Here is a 21,057-nt window from a genome sequence, read left to right as displayed (position 1 = left end):
TCAATGCTGGCCAGCCAGAGAGATACCCACATGGCACAGCAGACCTCTCCTGCCTTGCCTGCTTCTCCCGTCAGCAGTGTATTTTGTCAGTCTGCATGTTCTGTTCCCTGCTCTCTCTCTGGTGAATCCTCTCAACCTCCCATACATCTGACCTGTATCCCAATTCTTGTATGAATGAATAAATAAATCATTTAAAAAATTAAAAAAATAATAAAACAAACCTAAAAATGATATATTGGAGAAAATTTTTAAATAAATTAAAACCTGAAAATATCAAAGTAAGAGTTTAGTCTTCAGGCCTCCCTCATGGCACAGGAGGTTGAGCATAGCACTGTGAAGCTGTCCACAGCCTCTGCAGTGCTGATTCGATCGCCGCTGGCCATGGAGCAACCCACGTGGCATGGTAGACCTCTCCTGTCTCGCCCGCTGTTCCCCTCAGCAGTGTATTTCGGTCATTCTGCCTGTTCTGTTCCCTGCTCTGTCTCTGGTGAATCCTCTCAGCCTCCCGCACATCTGGCCTGTACCTCAGTTCTTGTATAAATTATATATATATATATATATATATATATATATATATATATATATATGAGTTTAGACTTTGAGTGTTTGAAATATGCATAAAAGAAATATTCTATCTGTTTTGGGTTTTTAGATAGCTTTCAAACAAATCATTGGATTTGGCTTTTCAGAATATTTTCCTGAGAAAATACTCATAGCATAATACTGGGTAACCTATGGCAGCCTGAATATAAGTGACTTTTCTAAATTTGAGAAACACACTTGAAAAACAAAACAGACAAAAAAAAATGAGGTAAAAATAAGTATAGTCATGTGAATCATTTAATAGGCAATATAAAATTGCCTATTATTTTGAATGGTTCATAGGTGATTATTGCCTATTAATAATAACATATACAATAGTATCTATCTGCTTTTACTAACAATCACATGAGTACTTACCTATGATTGTTGAAATGTACAAATAGCGCTTCAGTGTTGCCTTAATTTTCATATTTAATATATTTTTGAGGTAAACACTTTCTATTTACACTTCTTTAGAAATTTTTCTACTGCATGACTTTTCTATTGTTACTAATTTGTTAAACCTTTCTCTGCACTATATTTTCTACATTTTCCCCCAATGAAGTTACTTTTTCCCTTTCATTTCTTCTTCATAGAAGTTGTGTGTAGTGTGAATGTGTTTGTGTATAAATTTATGAATCATTTTGTTCTGTAGTTGAAATAATGGTTACCTTAAATTTTAATCTGGCATATGTAGGACATTATTATAAATTTGAGTCAAATACTATTATCTTATGATAGTCTTCTGATGAGGGATTCCATATGAAATCCTATAACATCCCCAATAGCTCTATAATTAACAAATTTATACATAATGAGGGAAAGCCACAGTATTGAGTAATTTGTGTATGTTCTTGAATTTATTGTCATAGAGAATATCCTGTGAATTCCATGTTTTTCAAATTAGTCATAAAGTTTAACTAGTGAGCCAATTTCATACATCTCAAAAGAGCAAAACTGAATCTTCTTGCCCTTATTTATGTGACTCCTTCTCTATAGCACCTGACACATTGGGGAACAGACATAGAGGTAATGAGGTAAAGAGTGTATGCACCAGAACTCTGGAGATAGAAGTCTGTGTGAGATAATCTGATACAAATATTGTACTTGTCCATGAGATGACTAAAATAAAAACTATCTTGCCTAATAAATCATTGAGGAAAGGTTTTTAATAATTATATTAGAGTTGTTGCTTGAAAATACAGTGTTTTGATTGATGTTTTTTAATCTGGAATTAAAGCACCTGGTTATATCTAAATTAACTTGTTTCATATTACTATTTCTTGTTTCATTATTTGTTCAGAAACCCTTAATGTAATACTATTGATATTTTATCAGTGATTTCTTTTTTTTGGCTCCTTTAAGGAGAGTTCTAAATAAGCTATCCAAATATCTAAGATGATTATTAACTTTATTAAACATAGGATATGATAGTCAGATTCTGTCTGCTATACACATTGTTCACTAAATCTTTTCTATGTACTCCATAATACAGTACATATTATTTCCTGTGGCATTAGGTTTTAAAATGTTAATACAAAGGTTTTTATTAGACCATAAGATCAAATTATTTGTTGCCAGAGGAAATATGAAGGGTTTTATGCCAATGTGATGAAATGAGTCAGTTGTATGGTGAAGAATAACACTGGACATTTAGGGGTGCATCATACAATATACAGATGATGATTTAGAATGATGCACAGCTGAAACATTTAATGTCATAATGCAATGTTACACCTATAAAACATTTTTAAAAATAAATAAGTGAAAATACAAAGTTTGCTCATTGATTCCTAATTCCAAATAGTTTAGTATATGTGCACACCCTAGTAGGTTTATTTTTCTTCCTTCTTTTAAAATCGATACCATTGCTGTCAGCAAAGCCTACTAGACATTTTAAGAACATTAATCACTTTTCAGAGCTAGAGGCAAAGAGAAAATTTCAGCAAGGTTCTCAATTGAACCATTGTTCTAAATCTTTTGATATAGCTTCATTCTCATATTAGGGTACAATGAATTTATAAGTAAATTAGCTCTATGTGTTCTTTCCCAAAGCAGGGAAAAAAGTAAGTTAAAGGTACAATAAGGAGACCCAACTCATTTTTTTTTTTTGGTGCTTGTGATAGTGAATCTCCACTTCTCTACCTCTTTCAGCTTTCCCTTAGAAACTTCTCTCTCCACACAGGATGTCATCTCAAGTTTGTTTCTAGGACTAGCTCTGCATAGAATTATGGAGCAGTGAATTGGAGAATCAAAGACTATGTTCCTATGGAATGTTGTGGAAGAAGTTCTATATGCAAGAACCACATTTTAATTGTCTCTTCAAATTCTTCTTCTCTATTCCATCTGATTTCTCTTGGGAGGAAGAATAAGACAGAAGTGCCAGTATTAAATAGATAAAACCAAGGACTGGCCAATGTTTATGATTTTTATAAATTTAAGACTCTGTTGAGATCTATTCCTCTTACTGTTAAGTCTAAATCAGGATTCTATCCCCCTCCACCACCATCATCACTTACAGTCTCAAAAATGTATTAGCACATTTATTTTGATATGCCATAGTCTTAATTTTTTAGATTAATCTCTCTGGCTATTTTAACTTCAGTTCTATTTTTGCTTTCTCTTTTTAATTTTTTTAAATTTATTTAATTTAATTTTATATATATTTACATCATTTTTCATTTTTACACAATGTATGCTTTTTCATCTTGGTTATAGTCCCCATACAATCCCCCCCCCTGCCTTATTTTAACCCTAATCCCTCTTCCCCTCTCCCCCTGTAGTGTGTCTCTGGTTTATAGTTGCTTGTTGATTTTGGTTTTTACTTTATTATAATTAGTCTTTACTATACACTCTTGTCCCATCCTCATAAACATGTTTACAAGTTTGATCGTTTTTCCTGCTGCAAACTTAATGAATCTTTATTTTAAAGATCTCCAAGGATATTCTTACAAGGACCTGCACAATTTGGTGTTCTTTTATGTGGCTGAGGTAGGGAACATTTATAGAACACAAACAAATCTATGTTAATTCACTTTACTAACATGTATTGAATGTTTATCTATACACTAAGCACTGTGCTATGTCTTAGGAAATTAAGAAGAATAGATACTGTCTCAACCTCAGGGAACCCTATTCCCCTGGTGTTTTTTAGTTGCCTTTCTTAACTTCCAAGAAGAATAGGCAGTCATAAGATCTCTGTAGGAGTGATGGATATTCCAACAGAGAAAAGTTTAAGACTGTATGAGTTAGGGGGCCTCCCTGGTAGCATAGCAGTTAAGTCTCAGTGCTGTTAATTCTACAGCCTGAGTGTAATCCCCAGCCAGGGAACCAACTCACTTTTGGCATAGCAGACCTCGCCCGCTGCTACCCTTTAGCAGTGTATTTCAGTAAATCAACTGTTCTGTTCCCTACTCTGTCTCTGGTGAATCCTTTCATACCCCACACCTCTGGCCTACACCCTATTTCTTCTATGCAAAAAGTAAAAAAGACTGTATGAGCTAAACAGAAAAACTACACATGGGGTCACGGCTAAGTAGTGTGAATGTCAGCTCACTCAGACACCACTGTCTTATCTATGTCCATCTATACCTGTGATCCAGTGCCTAAGGTGTGTCTGACAAGGGCAGGTACTCAAAAAGTGCCATGTTGTGTAGACTCTACAATTGATACTATTGATTCAGAGAGTCAACAGAACTCAGAATAATTTCAAAACACAGTTGAGCCTTTGGAGGAGACTATTTGAAATGAAGAGTGAAGCACAGACTTGATGGGTAAAAGGATGTTTCACTGCACTTCATGATTGTTTTAAGCTCACATGGGGGTGACCCTTCAAGACACCAGTCTGCCTTAGCCATTTTATGAATGTTCTTATTTGCAGGCAATATCATATGTGCATCTATCTATCTATCTATCTATCTATCTATCTATCTATCTATCTATATAAACAGCACGCTAGTGTAATATTTTAATCATATGCATTTATTTTATAAGAAGGACTACAGGAAGCTAAGAAGATATTAAAAGTTAGGTGTCCTAAAAGAAAACAAAAGCGCTACAGACATTTAAAAGTGTACACACATGGGGCCTCCCCGGTGGCGCAGTGGGTTGACCGCAGTGCTGTGAAGCAAGCCACAGCCTCTGCAGTGCCGGTTTGATTCCTGGCCGGCCAGGGAGATTCCCACATGGCATGGCAGACCGCTCCTGTCTCGCCTGCTGCTCCCCTCAGCAGTGTCTTCAGTCTGTCTGCCTGTTCTGCTCCCCATTCTGTCTCTGGTGAATTCTCTCACCCTCCCACACCTCTGGTCTGTACCCCAGTTCTTGTATAAATAAATAAATCTTTAAAAAATAAATAAAATGTACACACTTAATTTTATTTTTATGGCAGTGCTTAATCATGAACACTTTAATTTCAAACCAAGAGAAGATAGAGAAAAGTCTCCAGATAGTCTCAAAATTTTTCTTTCCTTCTTCCTTATTATTGAGTGAATGCATTAAAATGGAAAACCAAGAAAGGGAATTTGAGGAGTTAATGTGGCAATTTGATCAATAGGCATTATGCCAGAGCAGCACTTTATGTGAATAACTGAAGAAGAACCAATAAACTCAAACAGTGAGAATGGCTCAAGGCAAAGGAAGGTAGAAATTTTATTTTGGAACAGCACAACCATGACGTTGTTATTGGAGAAGCAGCAGCCATAGCTGATTATGCCTTTGTGCAATAAGTAGATGTGGTGGTTTAATTTGGAGTAAAAGCACAAAGTCAGCCTGAGGTTAGTAGAGTGGGTTTTAGGCTCTCTCCCAAGCTCTAATACCAAGAATAAATGGTGTGTGCTGACTAAGTGGAAGAAGCATCAATGATAACATCTTTAAATAGACAGAAAAAAATGTTTTTGAGATCGCCTTCCCCTGGAGAAAACAAACATGATTGGGGGCGCATCCCTTTAAAAATATGATTTAGGATTAAGCTTATGCAAAAACTATGAAGGAGAAATTTCTTTTCAAGGTCTCTAGCCTCCTCTGTGTAGTTCTAAATGCCCCTAGGTGCCATACATTTGAGCGAAAAGGATTATTTGTCACAGCCAATTTGATACAGCTAATATAAGGCACCTGTTGCAAAGGACAACTCACGATGGAGAGAGTCCAAACCCGTGGAATATCCCAACTCATCTCAGAATTGTACCTTACCTGTTCTCTCAGCACCTCCCTGTTCCTCCCAGGTGAGGAGAGAGGATCGATGAGTGAAAATGCTTGTTTTGCATAATTACTCAAATCCTGGAAAGTATAAGGGTTTATAAAAGTACTAGGGACTATTTTTATTTTTATTTATTTATTTTTAAAGATTGATGAAATACACTGCAGAGGGGAGCAGTGGGTGCAGCAGGAGAGATCTGTTGTGCCATGTGGGACCCTCGCTGGCAGCCGGGGATCGAACCAGTGCTGCAGAGGCTGCGGGCAGCTTTGCAGCCCAGCGCTCAACCGCTGTGCCACCAGGGGAGGCTCAACTATTTTTATTAATTTAGTCTCGGGGACATTCTCATTAAAAGATTTTGACAAAAGCTAGACACCTAAAAAGGAAAACATTACAAAATAGATCTACCTGTGCTTTGCAGTCTTCTCCTAGTTACCTACTGAAGAATGCAAAAACACTAATTTGAAGGGAATTTTGCAGTCTGGGATTCAATGCAGCACTATTGGCAATAGCCAAGTTATGGAAACAATCTAAGTACCCAGTGACAAATGAGTGAATTAAGATGTGGCAAGGACTTGTGGCTGCTAAGACTGAAACAGGCATGTATCAAAGAGGGTATTGTATATACCTCAATATTCCAATCCCATCACTAGAAGAGAGCTTTGCCGGCTTCTTAGGGTTGGAGCGCCTGCATACACACTCATAGGCACCAAACTGTGTTCTTGATTACTTAGATGTGATTAACAGCATCATTTTAATGGACTTGACTAGCTCTAAGTCATTATAAATATTTTCAGTGTTTTAAACATGTATAATTTAATAACCACCCTGTCTTACTACATTTTTGAAGATATAATACCATCTTTAAATTAAATAAGAAAAAAGAGGCATAATTTAAAGCCATAAATCTCTTTCTTGATAATCTCATTCTCATCAAGTCCTATAATTCTTAACATTAATATTTCAATATATGAAAAAATAATCTTTGCACTATTATAAAAATGTGTCAATCTCTACACTTCTTTGTGTAACCTATTTCCATGTTAATGATGACAGAATATTTTGGATATTAATGCTGAGCAACATTGCAGTTGAGATGCAAGCATGTTTTTACAGTGTTCCTGTCAGCAGAGTGAGAGAATCAAAAATGTTTTTTTATAATCATGGCCACCGACAAGGAGTCACATTCAGGACCAGGAAGGCCATTCTGTACCTTCACTTCTCACTTGCATATCCTTTGCTTTCTTATACCAGATGCTGAACTGTCTTCTCTATTATTTTGGTTTTTCAGTGATTGTCATACCAGTTTTACAACAGAGCAAGAAAAGTACAACTCATAAACAAATATGATTTTGCTCTAATAAAAAGACATCATATATTCTACATATTAGACACATTGATCTACAAATGGCTCACCTTTTAACTGAGCAAAAATGCAGTTCCAATTATTTGTTAAAATCACAAGAAAATGACTGAGTTTATATGATTTACAGTGCAATGATCAAAGCAGCCTATTTCAATTCAGAGTTTGGCATTTAAGGAAGGTTTTATTTTGCTAGAAGATTTCTTTCTTGGTTAGTGTATGCAAATAAGAAAATGACAAAATATAGGTTTGTTCACCTTTTCCTTTTAAACCAAACAAACAGTATGCACGTATTTATTGAAACCAACTCAGAGTCAAATGTTGGGCCAGGGACTTCAGGATAAATGTACTATAAAGAATTCTGTTTACTCACAGCAGGCATGTGAACAAACTGCTTTGCATTTGTGGGTTTTTTTCATTTTATAAGGAAATGGGGAATTTTAACATAGGTAAAGATAACACAAACTTTAATTCAACATATATGTAAGAAAAATTTGGTATTAAAATTCAGAGCTCAAGCATCAACTTCAGATTCTATTGAAGTATGTGAGAAAGTCACTTCATCATCATACAAAATTCACAGCTATCCCATAGCAAAGAGGAAATAGTGTCTTATGACAGTTAAATATCAAATAAGATACTATAAATAATGCTATTTTAGACTAGCAATATGAAATATATAAAGTGTTGTTATAAATATACATTTTATACATATTTAGACTAGCATTTCAGATAAATGTTAAGTTGTGAATTTTGATTTAAGTCATAATTATTGAAGATCTACTAAGTACTAAGGTACTGACCTATGTCATTATCCTGTTCCTTAACACTCTTAATAACCAGTGCATCAAATCTTTTCCAATTATAAATGAGAAAACTGGATATCAGAGATGTGAAATTATATATCAAAAGTTAATACCAAGTATAACAAATTGATATTTAATTTAACAAATTATAAATCAAGGACTATGTGACATATATGAACAAATATAAGACAAGATTTTTATCTTAAAAGTGCTTCCATTCTACTTTATAAAAATGTATGAAGAAGCTAATTAAAACTTAAAATAGGAGCCAAAACATTTTGCTTATATAAAAATTAGGTATGGGGGCCTCCCTGGTGGCTCAGGGATTAAGTTTCAGCACTGTCAAGCTATCTCCAGCCACTGATGCACAAGTTCAATCCCCAGCCAGGGAGCTGACCCCCATGGGGCAGCAGATTTCTCTTGTCTTGCCTGCTGCTCCCCTCACTACAATATTTCCGTTAATCTGCCTGTTCTGCTCCCCACTCTGTCTCTGGTGAATCCTATCATCTCCTGTACCTCTGGCCTATACTCCAGTTCTTGTATGAATAAATAAATCTTAAAAAAATAAAAAATAAAAACTAGATATAGAAATTGTAAGAAGAGATTATTAAATCTGAAGCATATGAAGTCATCAGGGAAGACTATAGAATTTGATTCAAAAGTGTAGTAGTATTTTTAGTGGCAAATAATTAGGGTATAAGAAAGGATAGTTCAAGCTGAGGTAATGGAAGTATGAATTTATAAGAATTGTCAAAGGAGGAAATTATTAATAGATATGTTCATATAAAATAAAATTATTACCCACATCTTTTGAGAAATATGCTAATAGAAAACAAATTGCAAGAGTGTGTTTTAAATATATTTTGCAAGTAGATAAATTCTAGTTTACAGCTCATTCTCCAGATTTGCACTTTATAAAATTAGGATGAGATAAAAATACTTGTTTTCCCCTTCCCATCTATATCTTTTGCCCTTTTACTTGTTTGTTACATTACACACACATACACACACACAAAGATATTTCAAGAGACATTTTCTTCATAATTTAGATTGTAAGTAAAAGGAACAGTTGATGCCACTGCAGTTTTTTTGTCTTCCAAAGAGCCACATTGGAACCTTCAAGTACTGACATTCAATAATTCTATTACTCTCACAGATTGGTATGCTGCGTGCAACAGTTCGATATATATTTTGTATTTTACTCATTATTGTAATTCAATAATGAGAAACAGCAGAGAGTAAAGCCATTTGGGAAGGGGTTAATTGTTCATTTAAAAATTGATTTTTCATTATTATTTTAAATTCTGAGCATACATTGAGAAGACTGATAATTGGGTCCATTTTAGAACATTTCCTTGTAAAATTTGCTTAAACTCATGATCTTTATTTCTCTACCTCCACACTTTAGAATTTATAGACCTAGAAATCAGAAATACTTAATTTTCTATGGAAAAGGAGTGACAGTGATCTTTAACAGTTATATTTACACTTGGCTTACTCAATTAATTTGTTGACTGTTTGCCACATATTTCACTCATTTTAAGACCTTGTTAACTAATACTTATAATATGTTTTGAAGCACAGGGTAAAGGTGTTACCTAGATATATTTTATAAATCAATTAAAATCTAAAAACCCTCTAGTTTTAATTTTAAAAAAGCCTACAATATTAAACAGATGACATTTATTATGAAAATGTTCTCAATTTTCTAACATGAAAGCATGAAAGTGATTCCATGATATATGAAAATACATCCTGATAGCCAGGGCGTGGTCGATGACTGGTATGATCAGATTTCTCTGGTGAATTTTCTTCTTTACATTTAATGAGAAAGTAAGCCAGTTTTATCTTCCAAAAATGACCTTTTTTTGTGACAATCCCCATTCTGATGATAGAATAAAAGGCAGGTCAAGTTTTGAGGCTTCTTCTTTCCTTAGAAACCTTTTTTTTTTTTTCTATTTAGTACTTGTAAACTTGGGAGAGAGAGAAAGAGAGAGTAGAACTGAAATGTTTACTGAAAGAGAGAGCAGAGCAGAAATGTTTAGGAGGAAATCTGTGGAATTCTTACAGGTTTCTCATACTCTCTTCTTTAAATTATTTCAACTATTTCTCTAGTTAATAATAATTTATTGAATTCAAATTTACAATTAACTTACTTTTCTGAGAGTATATTCTATGTAATAAAAAATTTAAAGGGATGTTTGATGCAGTTTAGAATAAAGAAAAAATGGAGCAAATGTAAATGCCCTTCAATATGTTAGTGATGAATAAGTTTATGGTGCATAGATAATGTGGAACATTTTCCAATAGTTTAAAGTACTGTGACACTAAGATAAGGTACTGAACTGAAACTTATAAAAAGTGTTTATATTTATATATTCATGTGATTTATAATGTGATTAAATATGTATAATGTGAAATCTAAAATAATTATGTTAAATAAAATATAATGTAAACTAAAAAAAAATAAATAAAAATATGAGTATATGCTGTTTTTTTAGTCTTAATTTGTTTTATTGCTATCAAAGGATTCTTTTTAAAAATCAAATTTCCTATGTCTATAGGCCCATACTTTCCTGAGATAAAACCATATAGTTCTTCTTTTCTTCTTTTCAAGTGCTAAAGTCTTGCAGAATTAACTTGAATTTATTATTACCTTCCTGATCTCAAGAGTCTTGGAGAAGTTTGCTAAGGTTGCATTAGATTTTTCCTGAATCACCAGCTGGTCAGACTCATAATATATTCATTAGTATCTCTTCTATAAACCTTATCACTTGAAAGTTTTGCATGGGCTTCATTAGATTGTATTGATTACATAGTTATTTCAAGCAAACATATCCTTTTGTACATTAAGGTAGTTAAACTTTTAGCATTGGGAGGAGTACATGCTTCCAGAATCAGGAAAGATGCTACTGACAGAGTAATAGGAAAGACCTTTATTACTACCTTAAAATATTTAAAGAATAGATTACCTAAAGAAAATAAAATGTTTGGATATATTTAATTAAAAAAAATCTTTTATCTAGGGTAAATTGAAAGCTACCAAATATACATTCTGTAAAATAGGCGGTAAGCTGAGGAAGTATTATATAGATAACATGATTTATTTTTAGGATGCACTATGTTGTGATATGTGCAGTTATTCATGGGCCCAGCTGTGACTCCAACAGCGGAGACCATCTTTCAGTGGACAATGAAGAAAGACATTCTATAAATAGCATGATTGTATTTCTACTTGTTTCTCTTTCTCCTCTTTTTAATAAAAACTGAAAAGAAGATATATATGACATACCCCGACAAATGCCATTCCACAATGACTTACTTAGTGCAAAAAATAATGAAAATGTTTCATTCTAAAAACAGAGATGGTCACACTAAATACGTTTTTGCATTATTTATTTTTTTTCCTAAGCCATAAGTATAAGAATATAAATCCCATAGCTTTTTTTTTTTTAAGATTTATTTATTCATATAAGAACCAGGGTAGAGGCCAGATGTGCGGGAGGGTGAGAGAATTCACCAGAGACAGAGCGGGGAACAGAACAGGCAGACTGGTGAAGAACTAACTGCTGAGGGGAGCAGCGGGCGAGACAGGAGAGGTCTGCTGCACCATGTGGGATTCTCAACGGCTGGCCGGGATTGAACCTGCGCTGCAGAGGCTGCGGACAGCTTCACAGCGTTGCACTCAACTGCCTGCGCCAACAGGGGAGGCCCAATTCCATAGCTTTTTAGAAGTTATAAAATTACATTGCATTCATTAGAGAGTTTAATGTCAGGGATTAGTTACTGTTTGGGGCTCCCAGCTTAGACTCACTCTGCATAGATAACTAGACTGCCCTGCAAAAAGCATTTTCAACCAATGCCAACAATCTCTTTACGCTGCTCTGAAGTCCCCCAGAGATAGTCAGAGATCCATCTTCATTATGGCGTATGAAGAGGTGAATATTGACTCTAGAATTACCATTTCTCATTATGCTGGCAATGACAGGAGTCATATACTACTTAGTTCAAGCTGATCAAGTTTTCTCAGCCAAATTTATGATGTCACTTTGGACAACAGCAATCTTAATGACAGTCTCACTTTGCTTCATTTGAAAAGCCTATTAATATATCTCATTTCAATGCTTCCAAATCCTACTCTCCTTTTCTGCCTTTAGCAAAATTTTCAAGTTTTTTTTCATGAGGTTGTCTATTGTACAAGTCCTGTTTCCTAGTTAGATGCAAGCATAAGAAATCTATTACTCTATCCCTTAATTAATTTAATTAAGTACTCTTTTGTTATCACTTCATACATTATACTACACAGGACAAAGAGAAACATGGAACACCTAGTAATAGATAATCTCATCCATAGATTTTTTTAAAAACGCAGTTAAGGAAAGAATAAGTGATTTTTAATCTATCAGTATAGGAAGAATCTGACTATTAATATAATCAATCTATATATATATGAAAATATTCAAATATTTGAATAAAGAACTGAAACAGCTGTGAAGGACATTCTGTAACAAAAAAAAAATTGACATAAAACTTCACACTTTTATTTGACCATCGTAGATATTCAATATATGTTTGTTAATTGGAATTGAATCCCCCTTCTTGCTGCCTTAATTGCCAGGGTTGCAAAGTGGCCTGTGTCCTCCCATTATGTTCCAGGAGCACAGGGCAAATTACATATGCCTGACCATTGATATGCTGAGAATAGCTTTGCTAATCAGATGTGGCCATGTTCCAAGCATAGTCACTTGACATTTACCCTGTAGGCCTATAACTTTCAGGTCTCCAGGTGAGTGGCATTCAGGATATAATTGGTCATTGAGTTTTCTGAGCTCATATATATTATTGTTAAGTGTGGCTATAGGAACAGAGCAACTGAAATAAGTGTATTTTTGCAATTTCCACTTTAAGAGGCCTTAGATGAATGTAGAAATAAAAATGTTTTTATAGGCAACTTAGCTTTTGCATTTCTATAGTTAAATCTGCAAATTAAGACTGTTTTGAAACGCTATAGTGTCCTTTCCATTAGAAAGATGCCTGAAGGCTGCCAAGTGATTGGAACATCCAATATGCCTAATAAATAATAGATGTTCTTATTGACTATGGTTAATGTGGACCTAGTCCTCCTTCAGGATACAGAACAACATTCAATTATTAATTTTAAAATGATGTCCAAGAAATAAAGTCTTTTTGTTTAATCAGCGAACCTCAGATCTATTGTTAAAAATTCAGTTATTTTCTAATACCTTTTTCTATATTTGTCTCAAATAGCCTGTGTTGTATTTACATCTATAAATGTGGAATTTCTAAAGGCTAAGGTATCCATGTCCCTTGAAATGATGTGACTTTTTAAATTTAGGATTTTACACAGTGTAAGTATTTCAGTGTTACAGATACACATTTATATTGGGTGTTATCACACTAAGTATTGTCAGAAAGATGATCTATTTCTTTCTTAGCTAGAGAATTGGATATTTCTAAAAAGATTATAATCGCTTTCTATCTGTGACTCCAGTTTAATTTGCAAGGTACCCTATATTTTAGAGACATTTCTATGCACTATTAAAATCAGCTCATATTATGCCTTAACCTGCATAACTGGAAATAAAAAAAAAATTGTATTTGTAATTATTATGCATTTTATTTTTATTTTTTTTAAAGATTTATTTGTTCATTTATACAAGCACTGGGTACAGTCAGAAGCGTGGGAGGGTGAGAGAATTCACCAGAGCCAGAGTGGGGAGCAGAGCAGGCAGAAGGACCGAAGTACACTGCTGAGGGGAGCAGGGGGCGGCAGGAGAGGTCTGCGCACCGTGTGGGACCCTCCTCCGGTGGCCTGGGAGCAGCCGGGGATCGAACCGGCGCTGCAGAGGCTGCGGGCAGCTTCGCAACCCAGTGCTCAACCGCTGCGCCACCGGGGAGGCCCCACTATGCATTTTAAAAACACTGTTAAAAACCTTGTGACGGTCACAACTAACACATCAAAACTTCCAGGCCTAAGTACCTTTGCTGATTTCCCATTGCACACACAGTGAATCCCTGTGATGGCCATAACCCTCCCCACCTCCCATATTCTGTGTATTTATTACTAACTTGATTCAGCTCACCCTATCAAACCAGCAATGATTCCTATTCTCCAAACTGACCTGCTTTCCCTAGTTCCCTATATGATCCATGGCATCCTTTCCTTTATATTCTACAGCCCAAAATACAACTTAATTTTTGCATTTCTTCATAAGAACTCTTTGCCCCTTACTCAGTGCCAAGCAATGATGGAAGTGGTTTATGTTTCTTAAGTTATTTAACCATTAGCAAAACTAAATAGTTTAAATAGAAATTAAATAGACATTACCCCATCTTTTATGAATGAGGAAACTGAGGCAGAGTGGAGTTAATAGTTGGCTGTAGCACAACTTGTTAAGGACTATCTTAGTCTATTTAGGCTGCTACAACAAAAAATAACATAGACAGGTGGCTTAAACATTTCTCACTGTTCTGGAGGCCAAAAAATCCAAGATCAAGTTGCCAGTAAATCTGGGGTTTGGAGAGTTTGGTTGCTGGTTCAAAGATGACCATGATCCGACTGTGACCTCACATGACCAAAGAAAAGAGAGACCTCCTTGGGGTCATTTTTATAAAGACTAATTCCATTTATCAGGGCTCTAGCCTCATGATCTAATCACCTCTAATGTCATCATATTAGGGAGTAAGATCTCAACATATGAATTGTGGAAGGACACAAACATTCAGTCTAGAAAGGACACAACTGATAATTGTATCCAAACAATATGTTTTCATAATCCATATTCTTTTTAAAAAAGATTTATTTATGCATACAAGAGTTGGAGTATGGGCCAGGGGTGCTGGGGTGGAGGGTGAGAGAATTCACCAGAGACAATGGGGAGCAGAACAGGCAGACGGACTGAAATACACTGCTGAGGGGAGCAGCAGGCAAGACAGGAGAGGTCTGCTGTGCCATGTAGGTTTTCTTCTGGTAGGGGATCTTACTTGTTCTGCAGTGGCTGAAGATTGCTTCATAGTGCTGAGACTTAACCCCTTGCACCACCTGGGAAGCCAGAATCCTTATTCTTAACCATCACCCTACTTCTAGCTAACTACCAGCTCCAACTTAAGAACAATCCTTTTAGGAATTCTTTACTGATAAAAAAGAGTTTACTTTTTTTTCTTTCTCTGCGGTGTTTATAGCCTTCGCATTTCTATTTTTGTTCTTAAAATAATTGAATTTTTGGGCCTCCCCAGTAGCGCAGCGGTTGAGCACTGGGTTGCGAGGCTGCCCACAGCCTCTGCAGCGCCGGCTTGATCCCTGACCACCGGGTGAGGGTCCCACGTGGCGCGGAGACCTCTCCTGCCGCCCGCTGCTCCCCTCAGCAGTGTGTTTCGTCAGTCTGTCTGTTTTGCTCCCTGCTCTGGCTCTGGTGAATTCTCTCACCCTCCCACACTTCTGACTGTACCCTGTGCTTGTATAAATAAATAAATCAATCTTTAAAAAAATGAATTTTTATTAAAATAATTTTTTGCATGATAAACGTAAAATATTATTCATCTCTTTCATAATAAAGTTTGAAAGTCCTTCTTGGGATTCTTCTCCACACTCTTTTACTTGCATTTTTCTAAGTAAAAAAATAAAAGCCTTATAAAAGCTGCTTAAATAAAAAGAAACATAAAATAAAAGCAGATGAAATAGTACTTACTTTGTAATAATACTTTGTAAGTATTATTAGGTAAAAATGCAAAAATGTATATTCTTGTCCTTTTATCATGAGAAAGTAATGGAAAATCATCAAGTCAGTATTGAAACATTTTTCTTAGACTTTGATCAAATTGCATTTTAATGAAATTCATGTGTAAATATCTTCTTTATATCTGTTCATTTCTCTAGTACCTCTGTCTTTATTTTACATCTTAGGGATTTAGGACATATTTTCCAAATTTATTTTTGAACTCTCAGAAATAGGGCATAATACAGATTTCCCAGAGACTCATTGAATTTTTTTTTCTGCCTCAAATCAGAATCAGCTTGAAGTTCTTGAAATAACAGAACTGATACAGAAATTTACGTGCAAGAAATGGTTGCTTGTTGCAGACAGAAAAGTTCCCCAAATTCTGTGGAAATGTGATGCTGATTTTCTGGCCTCAGTTGCTTCTCAGAGCAATTAAAAGTCCAGCAAGTATTATATAATTAGAATTTGGCAACATATGGTTTGCTGTTGAAAACAACTAATTAAACAATAATGTATGGTCAGCTGGAATTGAAGGGCACAGTTAAGGAAAGACTGACAAATCAAGTGGCTAGTGATTAAAAATAATAAACAATAAGATAGCAACAACAAAACTTTTTGTAGGAGATAGAATATAAATATTGGGAGAAGATTGGATGTTTATAATAATTACAGCTAACTGGAAATAAGAGAAAGACAACCATAAACACCCATCTCATTCACAGCTTGAATTCCAGGGATTTCCTATAACTCTGATCCAAGTATCTCTTAAATCGTAGGGGGAAGGTAGCCAGAATCCATATATAAATTCTGAATTGGTTTGTTGCCAATTTGTCATATTAATAGAATTTACAGTTTCACATTTTAAAAATAAATTTGAGGATATTTAATAAGATAGAAGGGCATACTAAGAATCGGAATGAGAACTCCTGGTAAGTCAGCTTCCAGTGTCTAAAGGGGAGTGCCACCTGAACAGCTGGTTCCTGTATTATTCAGGAATTATTTCTTGCAGTCATTCAAGTATTTGCAATAATCTAGGGAAAACCAATGTTTTCTGGCTTCCCCTTCCAATATGCTCATTGCTTGAGTCAGGACCTTGATTCTTTGTTGGGCAAATGATAAAGTCAAGACCAAAATAGAGTTTGCCGCAAAAAAGTATTTCAAGTCTTTTATTCCAAAAGCAAAATGTAGACAAATGTATGTCAGAATGGATTTTGGAAGTATAGTCAAGAGAGAGAATATAATTTTAGATGAGGGTAAATTTACATGGGAATAATAATAGAGCTAATTTTTATTGAACACTTTTACAAGGCATTTTTTAAAAAATACTGTTTTCATTCTACATGTTATAAGTGTCACTTATTTTGCTATATACTTCATTGAGTTTGACAACTACAGCCATGTAACCATGACCATATTGAAGATACAGTTCAGGAACACTACAAAAAAACCCTTGTGATTCCTCTTTATATCCAGTCCATGCCTTCAGTCTTTTTTGGTAAGATTATTTTTTCATGCATACAAGAATCAGGGTATATGCCAGATGTGTGGGGGCGTGAGAGAATTCACCAGAGCCAGAGCAGGGAACAGAACACGCAGACTGACTGAAATACACTGCTGAGGGGAGCAGCAGGCAAGACAGGAGAGGTCTGCTGCGCCATGTGGGTATCTCTCTGGCTGGCCAGGATGGAACCTGTACTGCAGAGGCTGCGTACAGCTTCACAGCACTGTGCTCAACCGCCTGCAAGACCAGGGAGGTCCCATGCCTTCAGTCTTAACCCATAGCAACTACTAATAGTTTCACACTTTTGCCTATCTAGTAATTCAGATATATGAAATCATGATGGATGAATGGCTAGATGGATGGATAGACAGAATTGGGATATATATACACACATACATACCCTTTTGATTCTGACTTCTTTCAGTCAGCATAATAAATCATGTAGCTGCATTTTTTTTTTACTTTGACCAGTATTCCATTCCATGCATTACCAGACTTTTTAAAATAATTTTTCAAATTAAAATAGCATTGCGCTGTAACATTATATAAGTTCCAGGTGTGCATCATTAAAATTAAAATGTATGAGGCCTCCCTGGTGGCGCAGCTGTTGAGCGCTGGGTTGCGAAGCTGCCTGCAGTCTCCGCAGCGCTGGTTTGATCCGTGGCCAACGGATGAGGGTCCCACATGGTGTGCAGACCTCTCCTGCTGTGCCCTCTGCTCCCCTCAGCAGTGTACTTCATCAGTCTGCCTGTTCTGTTCCTTGCTGTGGCTCTGGTGAAATCTCTCACCCTCCTGCGCTTCTGACTGTACCCAGTGCATGTATAAATAAATAAATAAATCTTTAAAAAAAGTCTTAAAAAAAACATGTATATAGACTACATTAGTTTACCACTAAAAGTTAAACTCTAGTCCTTTACCATACAATTAACCCCTTTTACCAGAGTCACACTCCCCTCTTCCTCCTTGCTTTCTGATAGGCACTGGTTTGGTGTTATGGTCTAACGGTTTATTCCTAGAGTATTTATAAAAATTATCATGGACTGAGAATACATTTGTGAAAAAGGAGTCCCATCCCAGATGTGCTCACTATTTAATTCTGCCATATAGTTAAAGAAATTCTGCATAATCTCTTGCAGAAATAGAAGCAGAGAGTATACTACATAACTCATCTTATGAGGCCAGCCTAACCTTAAAACAAAGTCCCCACCAAAACAAAAGGAAAGAAAACTACAAACCAGAATCTAACATGAGTGTAGATGCAAAAGTCCTCAACAGCAGCAGCAATAACAAAAAACAACACAAATCAAACTCTAGAAATGTGTAAATCATTTTATGCCATGAGTAAGAATGATTTATCCTAGTATGTAAAGTGGGTTCAATACTTGACAGCCAATTAAAAAAATCCATCACATCAATAAGCAAAATAAAAATAACCTCACATGAAAAAGTATTTGACAAAACACAATAGTTATTCTAGGTAAAAAAAAAAAAAATCAGTAAACAAAATGCAAAGAACAGTCCCTATTTGATTTTATATATAAAATAAAATTTGAGCTAACATCATACTTAATGGGGAGAAACTGGAAGATTTCCTGCAAATATCAATAATAAGGCAATGATATCCCCACCCATCACTTCTTCTCAGCATCATTCTGAAATCTTAGCTAATGTAATAAGAAAAGAATAAAAGATAAACAAATTAGAAAGAAAGAAATAAAACTGTTCACAGATGATATAATTGTAGATGGAGAAAATCCAGAAGAATTTACCAAATATTTGCTGGAACTGAAAAGCAATTCTCACATTGTTGCTGGATATAAAATTAATGTGCAATGAATAAGTGGAATTTGATGGAAAAATTATGTCACTTACACTTGTGATTCCCAAAAAGAAATAGGAAAAAAATTGAACAATGTATAAACATAGAGCTGTTTCATGCTTGTAGAAAAAAACTATCAAGATGCAGGTACTGGCACAGCAGACCTCTCCTGACTCACCTGTCGCTCCCCTCAGCAGTATGTTTCATCAGTCTGCCTGTTCTGTTCCCCACTCTCTCTGGTGAATCCTCTCATCCCCATACCTCTGGCCTGTACCCCATTTCTAGTATGCATAAATAAATAAACCTTTTAAAAACAAAAATGCAGAGACTTTGCAACTTAACCTCTAGATTCTATGCCCTCCCATTCCAAATCTATTTTGAAGATATCAAAAAACCATGGTGATGTTCACATGCAAACCAAAATAAGTTAATTCGAAAGGAGAACAAAGTCAGAATTCTGACATTACCCAATTTTAAGACCTACATAAAGCTACACTGTGTGGAGTTGGTGAAAAAATAGACATATCAGTGAAAAGAATAGAGCGCCCAATGGTATATGCATATATAAATATAGTCAACTATCTTTGATAAGGAAGCAAAGGCAATACAATGGATCACAGATTGCCCCTTCAACAAATGGTACTGGTAGCCACATACCAAAAAAAATAAGATTTCATATGAGCATCTTCATCCCTTTGGAAAATTAGTTCCAATGGATCATAGATTGACATGTAAAATGCAAAACCATAAAACTCTTAGATTACCTTGGGTATGATGATATTTTAGAAAGACAAAAGATTAGTGGTCAATCATTGGTTGTAGGGTGGAATTTTCAAATTTTTCTCTTTCTGTGAATCTGTGGAGAAAAAAAATGATAACAGAAATGATAGCAAAATACTGCTTTAAGTTGATTATTTTAAATATATGTGTATATGTAATTTAAAGTTTAAAAAACACTAAGACAGACTATTTTTCAGTATCTATTTTTCAGATTAGGGGCACCCACACATCCAAAGAAAAATTTCCTCTTATATTTAAGCAAAATTTACTGGGTCTCCTATTTAACCATCATCTGATCTCAAGCACCTTTAATTTTATTTGTGTTAACCTTATGTTATCTAGAGTTCAATTTGCTAGGCTACATCTAAAGACTCTTAAGTGATATAAAACTACTTTGAAAAGACTTTATTTAACAGGGTATTTTGATCAGGACATTGGCTATGATGTTATTTTTAAATTTGAAAAATAAAGAATAGTCTTAATATAGATTGAAAATTGTCGAATTCTCCAATGAGTTGCACTGATTTATGAAATGTGCTATTTTAAATATTTAATGTGTAAATTTAATTTCTACCTCAATTTTAGTGTCCAACTTCTCTTGTTTCAACTTCTTAGAAAAAGGGCAATGCTGATAGAGTTGTACGTTTGTGTGTCCTTCCCTTCATCATTACTGACACACTCTCACTGATGATGAAATTGTATGACAGATGGGACAATGACAAAAATGATAACAAAACCTGGCAAATATATAGATGGGATTATAATTCATGCCATCATTAAATAAAATGCTATAGCTTGAATGATCGAGTAGACACAGGATGCTACAATAGTCAGTATTCATGTTTTTGCATTGTATTCAGGACACAGAATCTCACTGATATAAGATATTCTGCTGTTATATTGTTCTTAAAAATTAGAAAAGTATTAATGTCTCTTTTCTAGATATCTCATCCCCACAGTATGAGAGCATTTAATGGAACAACTTTGACAATAATAACATGGATTACATATCAGGTGAGTCAGATGTTATCTTTGAATAAATAAAAAGGTGTTGATTATTTATCTTAAGACCCGCTATGTTAAGGTTGCACATACAAAGTTCTCTGAATATTAAATTTAGAAGATTTATGAGTGGTCATATAGCACTTCAGATGAATATTTGTTAGGCAAAATGGGTATCTTTCATGAAACTAGTCAGCTCTATTGCCTGCATATGAATTATAAATTCAAGGAGACATTTTTAAGTGTCTATTGTAAGAATTAACTGAAATATTTT

At 34.9% G+C, this 21,057-nt stretch overlaps 1 long non-coding RNA gene across 1 annotated transcript in view; it reads left to right on the top strand.

Moving 5' to 3' along the window:
• LOC129145654 (uncharacterized) overlaps positions 1-20,789 on the top strand; it is a 92,434-nt gene extending 71,645 nt beyond the window's left edge. The window contains exon 4 of the long non-coding RNA XR_008551542.1: positions 20,724-20,789. This is a non-coding gene — a long non-coding RNA (uncharacterized LOC129145654). The remainder of the gene's footprint in view (positions 1-20,723) is intronic.
• Positions 20,790-21,057: the final 268 nt, after the last annotated feature.

Source organism: Talpa occidentalis, unplaced genomic scaffold (genome assembly GCF_014898055.3).
Source record: "Talpa occidentalis isolate TD23 unplaced genomic scaffold, MPIMG_talOcc4v2.1 talOcc4.13, whole genome shotgun sequence".
Classification (NCBI taxonomy): domain Eukaryota; kingdom Metazoa; phylum Chordata; class Mammalia; order Eulipotyphla; family Talpidae; genus Talpa; species Talpa occidentalis.
This window is presented reverse-complemented; position numbering and strand designations above follow the sequence as displayed.